Source organism: Entelurus aequoreus, linkage group LG07 (assembly GCF_033978785.1).
Source record: "Entelurus aequoreus isolate RoL-2023_Sb linkage group LG07, RoL_Eaeq_v1.1, whole genome shotgun sequence".
Lineage (NCBI taxonomy): Eukaryota > Metazoa > Chordata > Actinopteri > Syngnathiformes > Syngnathidae > Entelurus > Entelurus aequoreus.
In genome coordinates, this window is record NC_084737.1 from 44,923,659 (window position 1) to 44,941,138 (window position 17,480).

A 17,480-nucleotide genomic window follows, 5' to 3' on the forward strand; every position below is an offset into this window, starting at 1 on the left:
TATATATATATATATATATATATATATATATATACAGTATATATATATATATATACAGTATATATATATATATATATATATATATATATATATATATATATATATATATATATATATATATATATATATACAGTATATATATATATATATACAGTATATATATATATATATATATATATATATATATATATATATATATATATATATATATATATATATATATATATATACAGTATATATATATATATATATATATATATATATATATATATATATATATATATATATATATACACTACCGTTCAAAAGTTTGGGGTCACCCAAACAATTTTGTGGAATAGCCTTAATTTCTAAGAACAAGAATAGACTGTCGAGTTTCAGAAGAAAGTTCTCTTTTTCTGGCCATTTTGAGCGTTTAATTGACCCCACAAATGTGATGCTCCAGAAACTCAATCTGCTGAAAGGAAGGTCAGTTTTGTAGCTTCTGTAATGAGCTAAACTGTTTTCAGATGTGTGAACATGATTGCACAAGGGTTTTCTGATCATCAATTAGCCTTCTGAGCCAATGAGCAAACACATTGTACCATTAGAACACTGGAGTGATAGTTGCTGGAAATGGGCCTCTATACACCTATGTAGATATTGCACCAAAAACCAGACATTTGCAGCTAGAATAGTCATTTACCACATTAGCAATGTATAGAGTGTATTTCTTTAAAGTTAAGACTAGTTGAAAGTTATCTTCATTGAAAAGTACAGTGCTTTTCCTTCAAAAATAAGGACATTTCAATGTGACCCCAAACTTTTGAACGGTAGTGTGTGTATATATATATATATATATATATATATATATATATATATATATATATATATATATATATATATATATATATATATATATATATATGGCCTATTATTTTCACACTATTGACAAGTGATGTACCGAAAACTCGACCACCAAAAAAGACTTAAATATAAGAATTTTGAAAGATGGCACCTGATGGCCATAAGACGTAACTGCACTTTTTGTCCATATAGATAAAATAGTGTTCATATATGAGATCTAAGGCTGCCAATTATGGCCAAAGTAATAATTAAGATTATTGTTATAAATATTGAAATCATGATTACTGATTGTTAGTTAAAGCAGTGTTGGGGTGTGAACGTAATACCATCATGTCATGTGTAATGTCTAATAAAAATGCTGTAGATAAACATTATCCATATATTTAAAGACAAATATTAAGGTTTTTTAAATTCTTTAATAATATCAACTTGTCAGCTTTTTGTCATTACATGATGCCTTTATCTCTATTTTTACATTTTGATAGAGGGATTTGTTTTTAATTATTATTATTATTTTAAGTTATGTACATTTATATGTACATGTAGATACTGTATCGGGAGGGATCCATTAAGATTTTGAGCAGATATACATCGTATAGGAATTAACTATATACCATAAAACATTAACAAAATGCTGTATCACATGAATGGTTTTTGAAGTAATACCTTTGTGACATGAAAAAAACACAAGTACTGTAAAAAAAAAAACATGGCATTTACTTTTTGATATCCAAATAAAACACAAAGCAGTTTGGCTAATGAAGACAAAGTCTAATAAACAAGCTTTGTTCTTCTCCAACACCTCCTAGTGGTTCAGTACAACAGTTTGGCCAACAACAAAAAAACAGGAGTGACACCCCTCACGTCGAATACACAATCTTCACAGCCTGCGTTCAATTCGATGAGATGACAAAACATGTCAGCGAGTACTGATGTTATTTGAACACTTATACAGTTTAAATTTAAATAAAGGACGAGTGAGCATCGCAGTCAACAAACTAAAGACTTTATAAACAAGTTGTGACAACGTTCCTGACATATCACCTGCTGCATGTTTCCTCACCTCATTAACTCTCAGTCACAGCAGCTGATGGACGCTGTATTGAGAAAATAAAAGCAACATCAAAAAGTTTTTCTCCTTCGCTGTACACTTTTAGTGTGGGGATAAATAAGTGCGTCTGTCTCCAATATTGTCCACACCTGTCGCCATTTAACAGCAGTGTGCTCTTAAACGCACACCGGGAAGCAAGGGCAAAATTACATTATACCAAGCGCTTCGCTTCATTTACTCCGAGGGGAAATCTCCAGAGCAAAGTCAGTGTAGTTAGTTTGCCATGATTATCAAGCCAAACGACGCTAGTGTGCGTGCGCCTGACTTTGTGTTGCCTAAAATGCATAAATAAATGACGGTTTTTCGGTAATTAAAATATTTGACAGTATTACTAACCGTCTGGAATTTTATCGCAAATTATCATCATACCATTTACCGTTACATCCCTCATCCATTGACAAGTAAAACATCAAGGGCAGTCACGGCATGTTCTTGCCGCCCATGCTGGTCAATTTTTTAGGGCATTTTGGCGGTCGCTGCACTTGCCGCGGTTAAATTCAAGCCCTGCAATTAAAAACATGGCAAAACCATATAAAAATATATGTTAATACTAAATAATAATAACGGATTTGTTTTTAAATGCATATATACATTTGTTAGCCTTTTTATCCAATCTATCCAATCCAATCCAATCCACTTTATTTATATAGCACATTTACACAACAAGAATGTTTCCAAAGTGCTGCACAGCCATGTTAAAAACAATATTAAAAACAATATTAAACACGATATTAAAAACAATATTAAAAACAATATTATGCTACACCAATGACTGAATAAAAACAAAGAATAAATGAATAGAAAACCAATACAGAGACAATATAAAAAATAAATATGATTAAAAACGATTTTAAAGGGTAAAACCAATTAAAACAGTAAAATAGACATCAAAATTTATAACCCTAACCCTAACCACACAGGACAACAGAGGACAGAAGACCACACAACTCACGTAGTGTTAAAAGCCAAAGAAAAAAAGTGGGTCTTAAGACGAGACTTAAAACACTCCACTGTGGGAGCAGTTTGAATATGGAGGGGCAGAGTGTTCCAGAGTTTAGGGCCGACCACAGAGAAGGCCCTGTCTCCCCTGGTTTTAAGTCTCGTCCTGGGCACCACAAGCTGGGGCTGGCTCTCGGACCTCAGAGCGCGCGCAGGAGTGTAAATTTGGATGAGGTCCGAGATATACTGAGGTGCCAGTCCATGTAAAGCTTTAAAAACAAACAGCAAGGATTTAAAATCAATTCTAAAATGAACAGGGAGCCAGTGCAAACTCCGAAGAATTGGGGTTATATGCTCACGTTTCCTGGCCCCTGTTAAAAGTCGTGCTGCCGCGTTCTGGACTAACTGCAACCGGGAGAGAGCTTTTTGGCTAATGCCAGCATAAAGTGCATTGCAGTAGTCCAGGCGACTTGAAATAAAAGCATGCACGACTTGTTCAAAAAGGTTAAAAGATAAAAATGGTTTTACCTTTGCTAAAAGACGAAGATGATAAAAACACGATTTTAAAACGCCATTGACTTGTCAAATTTAAAATCGCTGTCTATAGTGACGCCAAGGCTGGTGACTTTGGGACGCACATGATTTTGCAATGGTCCCAAGTCAGTGAGGGCCGGACCAAAAACTGAAATTTCCGTTTTTCCCTCATTCATTATTAAAAAATCCTGGGCTAACCAAGCCTTGACATCACATAGACAGTTGAGAAGGGGTGTCAGGGGCCTGTGGCCTTTTGAAATTGGCATATACATTTGGCAGTCATCTGCATAAAAGTGATAAGACACTCCATGTTTCTTAAAAATCTCTCCAAGAGGGAGAATGTACAAGGAAAACAGGATGGGGCTTAGAATGGATCCCTGGGGGACACCACAGTAAAGCGGAGCAGAAGAAGAGGTGGCGTCCCCCAGCCTGACTAATCCACTTTATTTATACAGCACATTTAATAAAACAATAAAAGTTTCACAAAGTGCTGCACAGGGGTCAAAAAACACATTTAGAAGCAGGATACAACTAGGAGAGTCAATTGTAAAAGACATTAGTGATTTTTTTTTTTTTAAAGAAATGTATCATCGTAGCAGATAATGCAAATTATTCGATTACGTCATGATGACCATGTCCATAACCACGCCCCAACCGCCACAGGTATCTTGGGAGTCTAGGGGAAACCCTGATCGTGATTGATATTTTAGCTTTAATCAAGCAGCCCTACCTATGGCTAGTCTAACAGATGATGTTGCTACGACATCATTGCCCAGCAACAGCATTGGGCCAAAGAAAAAGATGACAAAAGACTTTTCAACAACCGAGAAGTCAAATGTTAAGCTTCAACGTAAAGCCTTCCCGGAGCTGGTGAAAGTGGTGAATGTCCACCCAAAATACTGAAAAAGACCGGCACCTGCTAGAGTTGCGGAGCAGAGTGACAAGAGGGAATTTTCTGACTGTTATCAATTTGATCACATGCTATTGTATATCTCTATTGTTGTGATTTGATTGCATATTATTGTATATTGTATTCATGTAACCAGGGACTGTAGATAGAAACTAGCTGTTTAGCTGGAGTCTGGTGAAGAACATATCTGTTTTTGAGCTTAATGTCTCTGTGCATTGTCCCCACTAAACTCAACTACACTGGGTTCCGTATCAAGCACTGATGTACAGGTAACTTACTGTATTTTTCAGACCATAGGGTGCAGGATTATAGGGCCCACTGCCGATGGTCAGGTCTATTCAGGTCTATTTTCATACAAAAGGCACACTGGATTATAAGGCGCATTAAAGGGGTCATATTATGATTTTTTATTTTATTTAGAACACCTTCCTTGTGGTCTACATAACATGTAATGGTGGTTTTTTGGTCAAAATGTTGGATGGATTATGTTTTACAGACTAACCCTTCAGGATGCGCCATTTTGTGGGTGGTCTTATTTAAGTGGCTCCACTTCGACAGCGTCTTCTCCCCATCATCTTTGTTGCACCGGTGTAGCGTGAGGATGGGAATCAATGAAGTGTCAAAAGATAGAGCTAACTGTTTTAATGACATTCAGACTTTTCTTAAATTAATAACGGAGCAGCATCTCCTCATCTGTGGCTCATTAGTGCAACAACAACGCCGGAAATTTGTCCCGTGAAGAACCGAACTCTCTAATAACTAAAGTTCTGTGGGTGAATTATCTAAACCCACTACACTGGCAGTTTTTAGCACTTCCATAGCGAGATATAAGTTACAACTTTAAGCGTTATATTAGAAATGGCAACAGCGGAGGATGAATGCCCCACAACAAGAAGATAGCGAAAAAGAAGAAGCTTATTGACTACGTCGTCGGCACAAACTATAATGGCGGACGCGCACACATTTTCAGAACTTTTGCATATCCCAAATACACATCAGCAGGTACCAGAAGGTAAGAAAAGTTGGTGTTGCATAATATTGTGAAACAAAAGGCCAGATAATATGTCTGCTAATAGTTGCCATTGCGCGGTCCTTATACACACGCCATAATAATACTCGTATGGGACAAGCGGCAGAAAATGAATGGATGGAATGGCTGTTGAAGCAGTACGTCTGACTACGGTAGCTGTAATCTCAACAATCCATCAAGCGGTGCGGCTTCATAGCTTACCAAAGTCGTACTAAAACATTTTGACAGATTTTTGAGCGCCGTGTGTAATGTTCTATATTCTCAATGGAACATTTAAAGTTTTGGTGTTGTTTACCGGGATCATCTTGCAGTCTACACATATCTCTTAGGTGGGACTGCCATCTACTGGTCACACTTATCATTATACCATGATCCAAAATAAAATGGCTTTGAGGTCAGTAAGCACAACCAGAATTATTCTGTACATTAGGCACACTGTCGATTTTTGAGAAAATGAAAGGATTTAAAGTGCGCCTTAAAGTCAGAAAAATATGGTTTCGAAATTAATAGTTATTCATATATTTTTCATGGATTACATCATGTAACTTCTCCAAAAGGAGACTGTATGCTGTAGTGCCTCTTGCTGGTGTAAGTATGATAGTTTAATAACTATAGATCTATAAATACAACCATTTTTGACAGCCACGTAAATGTGGACATTAGTGCTATCTATTTATAAAACATGTCACTGTCACGTTAACTTTCAGGCTGAATGAATTCCAATTCTCCCCCTTACCCCTTGTCTTAGCATTTCCCTCTCTGTTTTGTGCGTTCATGTCAAACGATTGTGCTCCAAGCACTTGAAAGTTTAAGGTAAGGTAAGCCAAAGGCTGGAATATACTCTCACGTCACGTAGCTTGCGTCCCTCTGACGATATCTTGTTTGATTTATAGTTATTCCGTGTGGGGTGGTTAAAGTTAAAGTTAAAGTGCCAATGATTGTCACACACACACAAGGTGTGGCGTGCCAGACTTGTAATTCTCTTCCAAAACACTAAGGGCCAGTGTCACCTGAAGGTGATGTCGTTGACTAAATATGTCCTTCTTGTAAATAGTGACGACAACCACATCGATCGACATCTTTGTCTACACTGGAACTAATCATTAAGTAACATCAGTTTACCTTTAATGGACGTTTTACTTATAAATCAGAGGAAAATACCTTTGTGAAGATGGACTGTGCAACTTCCGAACAAGTCGAGAACGCCATTATTATTTGCAACGCTATTTGGCCGTTCGGGACACAGGACAAGAGAAAGCTATCATGTATTTGTAAATAAACACAACTGTTAATTAACTGTTTTACCGACATAATGGTGTTAATGTGTATGGTAATGTGTTACTGATGTTTGGCAATAAAAGTTAAAAAGAGTGTCGGACTCGTACTTTGTGACTTTCTTCTAAACACAATAACATGATAAGAAAAATAAAAATTAAATAAATATTTTTAGAGTGCACCGATATATTAAGTACACAATATCCGTTTTCATGCAAATGTTTAATCACTGTTGCTTTATTTCATACAATAATTTGTGCATTTCAGGTATAAATCTGCTTTCTTGTGGTCAGGGACCCCCTCTGCAAAAGCTGACTACGCAAAGCTACGCAGACGGGGATGGGTCGAGACAGTGCCGCCTACACAAGTTACTTGACGCAAGAGTATACACCAGGCTAAAGTGTCAAGAGGTGTATAGCCCTCAAAACGAAGAGTGGTCCTGGCCAAGCTTTCAACCAAGTGTTACGAGAAGAAGGCTGAGTCAAAAGCACATAAATGTAAAAAATAATTGTAAAAAATGATTTTCATAGTAAATAAACTAGTGTCTTATCAGGTATTTAATATTACGCTACTCCACGTAAATATTGTCATGTTTTGATTTTTGTTTTCTAAGATCACTTGTCATATGAGCGAGCTCAAGCAGCTGTAGCTAGTAAACTATGATATCAGACTAGCGGCAAACTGACTTCACTAAATGTTAATACATTTCATGAATGATTAGACATCTAATATACATTCAAAATTAAAATTAGCAATGTTTAGAAAGTTGTTTTAATTTTTTTAAGCAATTTTTGTATAATATGAAAAAAAAACATTTCACATACTGTAACTTCTAAGTACTGTCCTGTGACGTTCGCTCTTTATAGCTTATTATATGTCTCATAACTAATATAACGTAGTAGATCATAGTGTTAGTGTAGTATGTTACTGTGTATGTCATTGCTCTTAAGCGGCTTGGGTTGATAAAGTAGCGGGAAACAAATGGTGTCTCATTTCTCAGGGCGTGTTTTCCCATCACTGCATCATGGCCCTCTGCTTCAAATGGCGAGGGCTCGGGGTAAGACGAAGGGAGGAGGATAAAAGAGGAGAATTGGGATTCAGCCTTGTACTGGTTGACACGCCGATCAGCACTGCCGCAAGATGGCAGCCACGCTGATGTCATGAAACAGTGGGTTGACACAGGCACAGGTCTATAGATGTCAACATGAGGTGCAGAGACATGTTTATCATACCAGTGCATGCTGGGAGTCGTAGTATCAGTGCTGTAAATTATTTATAGGGGTAATAATATATTTCAGGTCTCCATGTTTGTGCCTCTGGTAAGATATCTGCAACAGCATGTACATAGCCGCATATTCAGATAGATGTATTACACCCACACACTCCCATTCAGACGGTAGAATGAGCCTGCTCTCCTGGGACAAAAGAGAACCACCTGGCTTGTCTCCTCTGCTCTCCCTGGGTGTGGAGGTGTGTGTGCGCGCATCTGTGTTCAACCTTATAAATAGAACCTGTGTCTTCCCTCGTTTTGCACCAATGGGATTCTCATCTTTTAAATTAAATAAACTGCAAATCGGGCCCAGCTGTGGCCTGCATCCACAGCCTGCATCAGTCAGCATCCATGCTCTGGAGCAACACAGGGAGGCAGGGATGCCAATGTGTGCGTGTGTGTGATGGCAGACGAATGGGAAAAGACAGGAGTATAAAAGGGGAGAGACAATTGAACTGAACTGGGAAAGTGGGACATTCTGCACTGAAGCCACCCAGCATAGGAAGGAAGCCTTGCTCAGGTTTGCTAAATGAACTCCCCTGTGTACAAAACACAAGGAAGTGGAGCTTCATTCTCAGCTGCAACCCTCCCCCCGTCCTTATTGCATTCTTGCTTATCTTTTAACCATTGCTGACTTAGCAATTACTTACAAAGATATATATCATGCTCAGCCATAATGAAATGAACACTGATTTTCCAGTTGACCAAAATTTGATAGAATCTACAGTCTAAAAAATATATAATATGTCACTATATCGAAGCACTATCACTTACTTAAGGAACCAGGAGTAATTTTAAGGCACTTAAAGCACCAATTGTCAAATTACATCCAGCTAAATCTTTTGGACGAGTTTGCTCACTGTAGGTGCTGCAGTGTCCTTCCATTAAGTGCTTTCAAACCGGAAGTAGAGTGCTGTTCAGTCTTCTAGCCGTCCATAGCGTTTCGACTAGTATGGATTTTTCATTAATCACTCCAAGCAACATTTGCAAGTTTTACAGTGTAACTAAAACTGTTTATACCTACTAAACCCTCCCACGTGTGACGTCTGCAGGATGGTTTTCATGCATATTTGTTTGATCTATCGTAATGTAATGACGCTAGCGTTGATAGCATTAGCTAATATGCTAACACGTTTAAGAGTGTGTGTGTTAGTATCATTGATTTACCAGGGCATTATTTTTGTATTGTTTCAGTTTCACAAATTCCTCAATAAACTCACCAAAACGTCACTGTGGAGGTATGGAGTCTCTTAGCTGATTGGAGAGCTAGATGACGTCTGTTTTGTTTTATCAGACATTTTACTGCTGTGTTACAGGCACCTTTTGGAAACAATTGTAAATAAATAAACATTTACAGAATATTTATGTGTATATAAGTCACTTCACAACGAATATATCTGCGGCTTATAGTCAGGTGCATCTAATATGTGGAAAAAATGTGTTTCCCCTAAAATTGACCCACACACATATACCAGGGTTTCCCCTTAATGTATTTGATGTGCCACAGCAACATATTAGCCACTACACCTTAAAAAATTGTTTTTTTTTACGTGAAAACAAAGTAAAGTAATATAATGTATTGTAGCGTCCAAAAGAAGACACACAAAGTCTGACACTCGTTTAAGCGTGTATTGCCAGTCTTAGGCAAACAACTGGCCCAATTCCATCAAGTATTTCCCCGTGCACACACAACTGTTTCCGTGTTTTACTCCTAGACACGCGACACTTCCTCATTCTCCACCGACACGGTGTGTTCACAGACTATGGGAAAAATGAACATCATAACACACTAACATACACATCAACTCCAGCAGGAAGTTACAGTATGAATGGATACATATATTTAAAAATATATAGTTTACTATTTGCGCACTATTGACTAGTGATGCACCGAAAATTTGGCCCCCCAAAAAAGACCTGAACAGCGCTGCCAAAACCGAATGTTGTCATGAAGTAATCCATAACTACAATACTGTCTGGATCGGAGGCAGAATGTCCGCAATGCATCCGAAATATAACCGCGCGTACAGCGTCTTCAAAATTTAAGATGACACTGGCTGCTTTTAAAGCAAGTGTGACGTCAGGTTCTCTGCAGCTGGCTTTTTATCGCGGAAATGGAGCAACAGAAGTAAAGAGACTCCAAACACAAATACAGTCGTCAATAACACCAGAAATAGATGCTAGATTTATTTTTAAATTTAAAAAAGAGCGGCTAACTGTATTGGACAAATCCCAAGAAAAAAAGGATTTTCAGCAAAGTACATCGTACAATTAGCAGCAACAATTGAAAAATGGAGGAAAACGATTATAAGCAAGAACAAATATACAAAACGATCCCACCTAATAGTCGCTCTGCTCTGCGTCAATCCCCCCTCTCGCCCTCACTGCCCCCTCCCCCGTCTCTCTCCAGCTGTCCTTTCAAAATAAATGCATTCAAATCCCGAAAATAAAAATCAAGAAAATCCGAGTCGTGGCGGACGTAATTCTTTTGTGGCGGGCCGCCACAAATAAATGAATGTGTGGGAAACACTGACGCTGTTGTAACACGTGCAGAATGTGGCTTGGCATGGTCTTGCTGAAATAAGCAGGGGCGTCCATGAAAATGACATTGCTTGGATGGCAACATACGAGTATGTTGCTCCAAAACCTGTATGTACCTTTCAGCATTAATGGTGCCATCACAGATGTGTAAGTTACCCATGCCTTTGGCACGAATACACCCCCACACCGTCACAGATGCTGGCTTTTGAACTTTGCGCCTATAACAGTCCGGATGGTTCTTTTCCTCTTTTTAGTCCAGAGGACACGACGTCCACAGTTTCCAAAAACAATTTGAAATGTGGACTCGTCATACCACAGAACATTTTTCCACTTTGCATCAGTCCATCTTAGATAAGCTCGGGCCCAGCGAAGCCGGCGGCGTTTCTGGGTGTTGTTGATGAATGGCTTTCGCTTTGTATAGTAGTTGTTTTAACTTGCACTTACAGATGTAGCGACAAACTGTAGTTACCAACAGTGGTTTTCTGAAGTGTTCCCGAGCCCATGTGGTGATAACCTTTACAGACTGATGTCGGTTTTTGATGCAGTACCGCCTGAGGGATCGAAGGTCACGGGCATTCAATGTTACGTGATGTGATTTCTCCAGATTCTCTGAACCAGTTTTGATGATATTACAGACCTTAGATGGTGAAATCCCTAAATTGCTTGCAATAGTTCGTTGAGAAATGTTGTTCTTAAACTGTTTGACAATTTGCCCACGCATTTGTTCACAAAGTGGTGACCCTCGCCCCATCCTTGTTTATGAATGACTGAGCATTTCATGGAAGCTGCTTTTATACCCAATCATTGCACCCACCTGTTCCCAATTTGCCTGGTCACCTGTGGGACGTTTCAAATAAGTATTTGATGAGCATTCCTCAACTTTCTCAGTCTTTTTTGTCACTTGTTCCAGCTTTTTTGAAACATGTTGCAGGGATCAAATTCCAAATGAGCTAATATTTGCAAAAAATAACAACGTTTACCAGTTCGAACGTTAAGTCTCTTGTCTTTGCAGTGTATTCAATTGAATATATGTTGAAAAGGATTTGCAAAATCATTGTATTCTGTCTTTATTTACGATTTACACAACGTGCCAACATAACTGTTTTTGGGTTTTGTATGTTAATACCATAATATCAGATTTGTTTTAAATCTATGTGTTATGATCAGATGTTATTACAGGTATGACCGCTAGGGGGCAGTACTGGTTAGTATGCTGCTTACCGTACCACATAAAGTGGTAGAACAAGACTGCATAAAAGACACATGTATGTTGTTGAGAACGTGGAGCATTAAAAGTTAAGTCACTTGCTATCAACAGCCTCATCCTTCAAACACGAACATGACATGGTACCAGGAGTAAACTCGACTTGACGACATGGATTTAAAATCACCGGAGAGTTTGAAACTAACGGGGAATGTCGACGAGAACTGGCGCACCTTCAAACAGCAGTTTCACCTGTACATTGCGGCTATGGGACACGAGACAAAGCCGGAGGCGAGAAAGGTAGCGCTGCTGCTAAAAATAGCAGGGCCACAGGCCATAGAAGTATTTAACACGTTTGTGTTTGACACTCCTGACGATAATGGAAAGTTGGATGTAGTGCTTAGCAAATTTGACGCTCACTGTTCTCCGAAGAAGAACGAGACGTACGAAAGGTACAGGTTTCGGTCTCGTACGTAGCGGCAGCATGAGCCATTTAATAGCTTCCTGACGGACTTGCGGCTAAAGGCGCAGTCCTGCAACTTCGTGACGCTGAAGGACTCCATGATCCGGGACCAGATAGTCTTCGGCGTGGAGGATAAAAAGGTCAGAGAGAGGCTACTACGAGAGATGGAGTTGACGCTGGCGGGAGCCATTAAGATCTGCCAGGCGAGTGAGCTGTCCCAAAAGCACGTGAGGACGTTCAGCGAGATGTCTGCAGTCGCCTCGGCGCAGAGCGTCAACGCGGCAGCGGTAGGAGCAGTGTCGTACCAGCGGAGACAGCGCACACAGACCCGGCCTGCACGGCAGTCGGAGGACGTGATGATAAGCTGCAAGCGCTGCGGCACAAAGCACAAGCCCCGACAATGTCCAGCGTTTGGTAAGCAATGCTCAAGTTGCCAAGGCAAGAATAATTTTGCTAAACAGTGCTTCTCCAAATGGAAAGAGGGGAAGAAAGGAAAAACTGTAAACATAGTAGATGAGCCTGATCTCAGTGACACGTTCTTTGTTGGCATGGTAAATTTGGAAAGTGAACAAATAAGTAAACCAGACAATGAAGAAGATAAATGGATAGCTCCTCTACTGATAAATGGGACTGTAGTCACCATGAGATTGGACACGGGTGCAAAAGCAAATCTCATAAGCATGTGTGATGTAAAGGCAATGAAAAACAAGCCACAAATAAAAAGAAAAGAATCTGGACTTAAAGACTACAATGGACAACCAATTAAATGTTTGGGCACATGCAGGCTGAGTGTCACAGTTAAAGGAAAAGTGCACCACCTATGCTTCTTTGTTGTGAATGAGAGACGTGAATCACTTCTGGGTGACAGAGCCTGTGAAGAACTAGCACTTGTGAAAAGAGTGTATAGCATTATCCCAAAAAATTACTCTATGGAAACAATTGTTCAGAACTTTTCAGATGTTTTCAAGGGTTTTGGTGTTTTGCCCTTCACATATAAAATACAATTGAAAGAAGATGCCCAACCAGTTGTGCATGCAGCACGCAGAGTTCCAGCCCCACTGAAAGACAGCCTAAAGAAAGAACTCGACAGAATGATCATGCTGGGGGTGATCAAAAAGGTTAATGAGCCTACAGACTGGGTCAACTCAATGGTCATCACAAAGAAAAAGAATGGTGAGATGAGAATATGTATGGACCCTAAAGATCTAAATGAGAGCATTAAGCGTGAACATTATCAAATACCTACACGTGAAGAGATCATCAGTGAAATGTCAGGTGCCAGCTACTTCACAAAGCTTGACGCCTCACAAGGTTTCTGGCAGCTGAAACTGAGTGAAAGCAGCACAATGTACTGTACCTTTAATACGCCCTTTGGCAGACACTGTTTTCTCAGACTGCCTTTTGGAATAAAGTCAGCACCTGAAATATTTCACAGAGCGATGGAGCAGATCATCAAGGGCTTGGGTGGAGTTCGAGTCTACATTGATGACATCATCATATGGGGATCCACAGCCCAAGAGCACAATGAGAGACTAAACAGAGTTATGGAACGCATAAAAAAGTATGGACTAAAACTAAACAAGAGTACATGTGAGTTTGGTGTTCAGGAGATCCTTTTCCTTGGAGACAAGCTGTCTGCACGTGGTGTCCAACCAGATCAAGAAAAAATGTGTGCAATACAGAACATGCCAAGGCCCACAGACAAAACCGGTGTGCTACGCATCATGGGGATGGTCAATTTTATAGGTAAATTCATTCCCAATTTGACAGCAAAGACATCTTGCATACGAGAGCTTCTGCACAAGGACTGTGATTTTAAATGGACAGTGAAACATGAGCATGAGTGGCAAAAACTCAAGAACACACTGACTACAGCACCTGTGTTGTCATTTTATGACCACACAAAGAGGATAAAAGTGTCAACCGATGCTTCCAAAGATGGTATTGGTGCCGTTCTACTCCAGGCTGAGGGTGAGCACTGGAAACCGGTAGCCTATGCATCTCGGGCTATGACAAAATCGGAATGTCGGTACGCTCAGATCGAAAAAGAATGTTTGGGACTGGCATATGGTTTGGAGCGGTTTCATAGCTATGTGTACGGCCTGCCGTCCTTCACAGTTGAAACTGATCACCGACCGCTGGTTGCCATCATCAAAAAGAATCTGAATGAAATGTCACCGCGGATTCAACGGTTGATGATGAAAATGCAAAGGTATGATTTTGAACTGATATATACTCCAGGTAAACACCTAATCCTTGCTGATGCCCTATCCAGAGCAACTACAGGCGACAGTGTGAGTGCAACAAATGAGGACATACAGTGTCATGTGAACATGGTGTCTGCTACGCTGCCTGTGTCAGACACAAAGTCAAGACAAATCGCTGAGGCTACAGCAACGGATTCTGAGTTACAACATGTCATGAGGAACATGGATGAGGGATGGCCGGCTGGCTCATGTCCACAATTTTATCACGTCAGAGGTGAGCTCAGTACTGTGGATGGACTGCTGTTGAAAAAGGGCAGAATTGTTATTCCACAGGCTTTGAGAATGGACATTTTGCACAGGATACATGAAGGCCATCTCGGCATTGAAAAATGCAAAAGGAGGGCGAGAGAGTCGGTTTTCTGGCCCGGAGTGAACAAAGACATTGAAACACTCATAAATAAATGTGAAACATGCCAGAAACACAGGAACAAGCAGAGCAAAGAGCCTATGGTGGTTGCTGAGGTGCCAACCGCACCATGGCACAAAGTAGGAATGGACTTGTTTCATCTCCGAGGTAAAGACTATTTAGTGGTAGTAGATTACTACTCAAACTTCCCTGAAATGGCGCTACTAGCAGGCTTAACGTCAACTTGTGTAATAACACATGCTAAATCTATATTCACTAGGCATGGCATTCCACACACTGTAGTGAGCGACAACGGCCCATGCTTCAGCAGCAAAGAATGGCAGAAGTTTACGGTGCAATATGATTTCCAGCATGTGACGTCAAGCCCACATTATGCACAATCAAACGGGCAAGCGGAAAAAGGAGTTCACATTCTAAAGCAACTCCTAAAGAAAGCAGCTGACAGTGACTTGGATCCGTATCTGGCTTTATTGAGCTACAGAGCATCACCTCTTCAGTGCGGACTATCACCAGCTGAACTGCTGATGAAGAGGAAGCTACGAACAACTTTGCCGAGTCATTCAAACAATATAATAAAGCAAAATAATCCCTCAAAGATTGAACATAAACTACGACAACAGAAGATGATGCAAAAGTCATTTTATGACAAAACAACCAAGCGTCTTCCTCCACTGACTACCAACAACACAGTCAGGATTGAGGATACTGATGGATGGAGTACAAAAGCAACAGTCCTGCAAGAAGTTGCTCCAAGATCGTACACGGTGAGAACTGATGATGGACAAATCCTCAGACGCAATCGTCGCAGTCGGTTAAAGACTCCTCAAGGGACTGTTGGTGAGCTCAGTGTAACTTGTGGTGAATCTCAGGTAATACCCACACCTGTTATGGACTGTAACGCTGACTGTAAAACGCCTACTCCATATGAACCTGAGTTAAGAAGGTCCACAAGAGAAATCAAAAGGCCTGATAGACTGAACTTGTAAACAAAGAAAAGTCAATATGCATGTTAAATATGTTGAACAAAATGTATATTGATTGTTGTGAAAGTGTTATAAATAGTATTGGCTCAGATTTGAGATAGCCTATGCAATTTGAAATTGTTCATACTGCACATATGTGTCAGAGTTAGACTAAATGAGAATTTGTTAAAATAACTGACCCTGCTAATGTGATTAGTTAGGTCAATACATTTTGTCTTAGAAAAAGGGGGATGTTATGATCAGATGTTATTACAGGTATGACCGCAAGGGGGCAGTACTGGTTAGTATGCTGCTTACCGTACCACATAAAGTGGTAGAACAAGACTGCATAAAAGACACATGTATGTTGTTGAGAACATGGAGCATTAAAAGTTAAGTCACTTGCTATCAACAGCCTCATCCTTCAAACACAAACATGACACTATGTATACATTTTTTTGCCTTTTTAAAGAGAATATATGCATCAGAGCAAATAATGTGATGTCATATTGACCGCGCCCCTGCCACACCCATAACCACGCCCTCACCACCACCACAGGTATCTTGGAAAATCTATGGAATACCCTGTATATAGATATATACACACATATAATAATATGTATGTACGTATATGCACGCATGCATACACACACAGCATTATATAATTCCCTTCAAACCCCAGCTAATTTTCCTGTTGGATCTTCATCAGACACCCTGGGTGTAAAAAACTAAAGTCGCTTTTAGTAACAGATGGAGAAGCAGCATTGCTCTTGGTTACCATGTATAATTAATCGACTGTTGCTGCTGGTCTTCGTCCGGGTTTCTGTACTAACCCCAGTTCTCCACAGGGCCAATACAGAACTGCACTGAACAACCAAGAAGATGGATTTGGCCATTTATATGACTTGTACAGGCTATACCTGTCACTAATGTGTCTCCCATATGACATTTGATGAAATTATTAATTAGGTAGTCCACAGCAGGTAAAACGCGAGGAACAGCAACAAAGTTTCCCTGGTGTTGTTTATTGATGCCATTTCCCCATTGTGGAATAAATAAGTATATTATAGCCTATCACTCCCTGCCCCAACAAGGGTAGCTATACATTTTGTGTTTAAAAATGTAAACTTAAGTAAAATGTTTTAAGTTTATTCGATACATCTAAAAGTAGCTCGACCTTAGCGAGCCTGTGCCTGCTCAGCCAGCACAACAGGATATCCAACAAATGCTGACTCCAGCAGTAAATGGGAAAGGCACTACTAGCATGTTGTTGTTTTTTCCCCCAGTGTTTCCTCCATCGCTACTTTCTGAAAATATGTTGGATTAGTGGTTCCACAGAACAGTCAAGGGCAGAGCCAGGTGAAAGTCAATGCTTTGCATCTATCCGTTCAGCTGCTGTAAAGTGACTTGGGTTTGGGAGCAACTTGGATAATCATCAAAACCGCAAAAGTGATGGGCCCTTCACATGTGTGATGGGAAGGACCATGCCCTAAGTTAAAAGGCCTCACACAAGCGAAGGATGAGACCCAACTGCTTAAAGGGACATGGATGACACAGGTGCTCATGCGCACACATAAACAGAAAAGACAGGGGACGATCCATACAAGCAGAAAGGAATAATTGTGACTTCCAGGCATCTCTGTGTTGAGATGGACATAAGAAATGTGATATAGGCCAATGAGCCTGTGACTCATGGATTAACCTTTTTATACACCAATAAACACTGCATCAGGGTGATATCAGCCCATGGAGAAAACTGAC

General features: G+C 39.9%; 1 protein-coding gene across 1 annotated transcript in view; it reads right to left on the reverse strand.

The window, feature by feature from the left end:
* Positions 1-17,480, reverse strand: part of LOC133653910 (beta-1,4-galactosyltransferase 5-like) — a 122,920-nt gene that overhangs the window by 103,822 nt on the left and 1,618 nt on the right. The gene's annotated exons all lie outside the window — the stretch shown is intronic.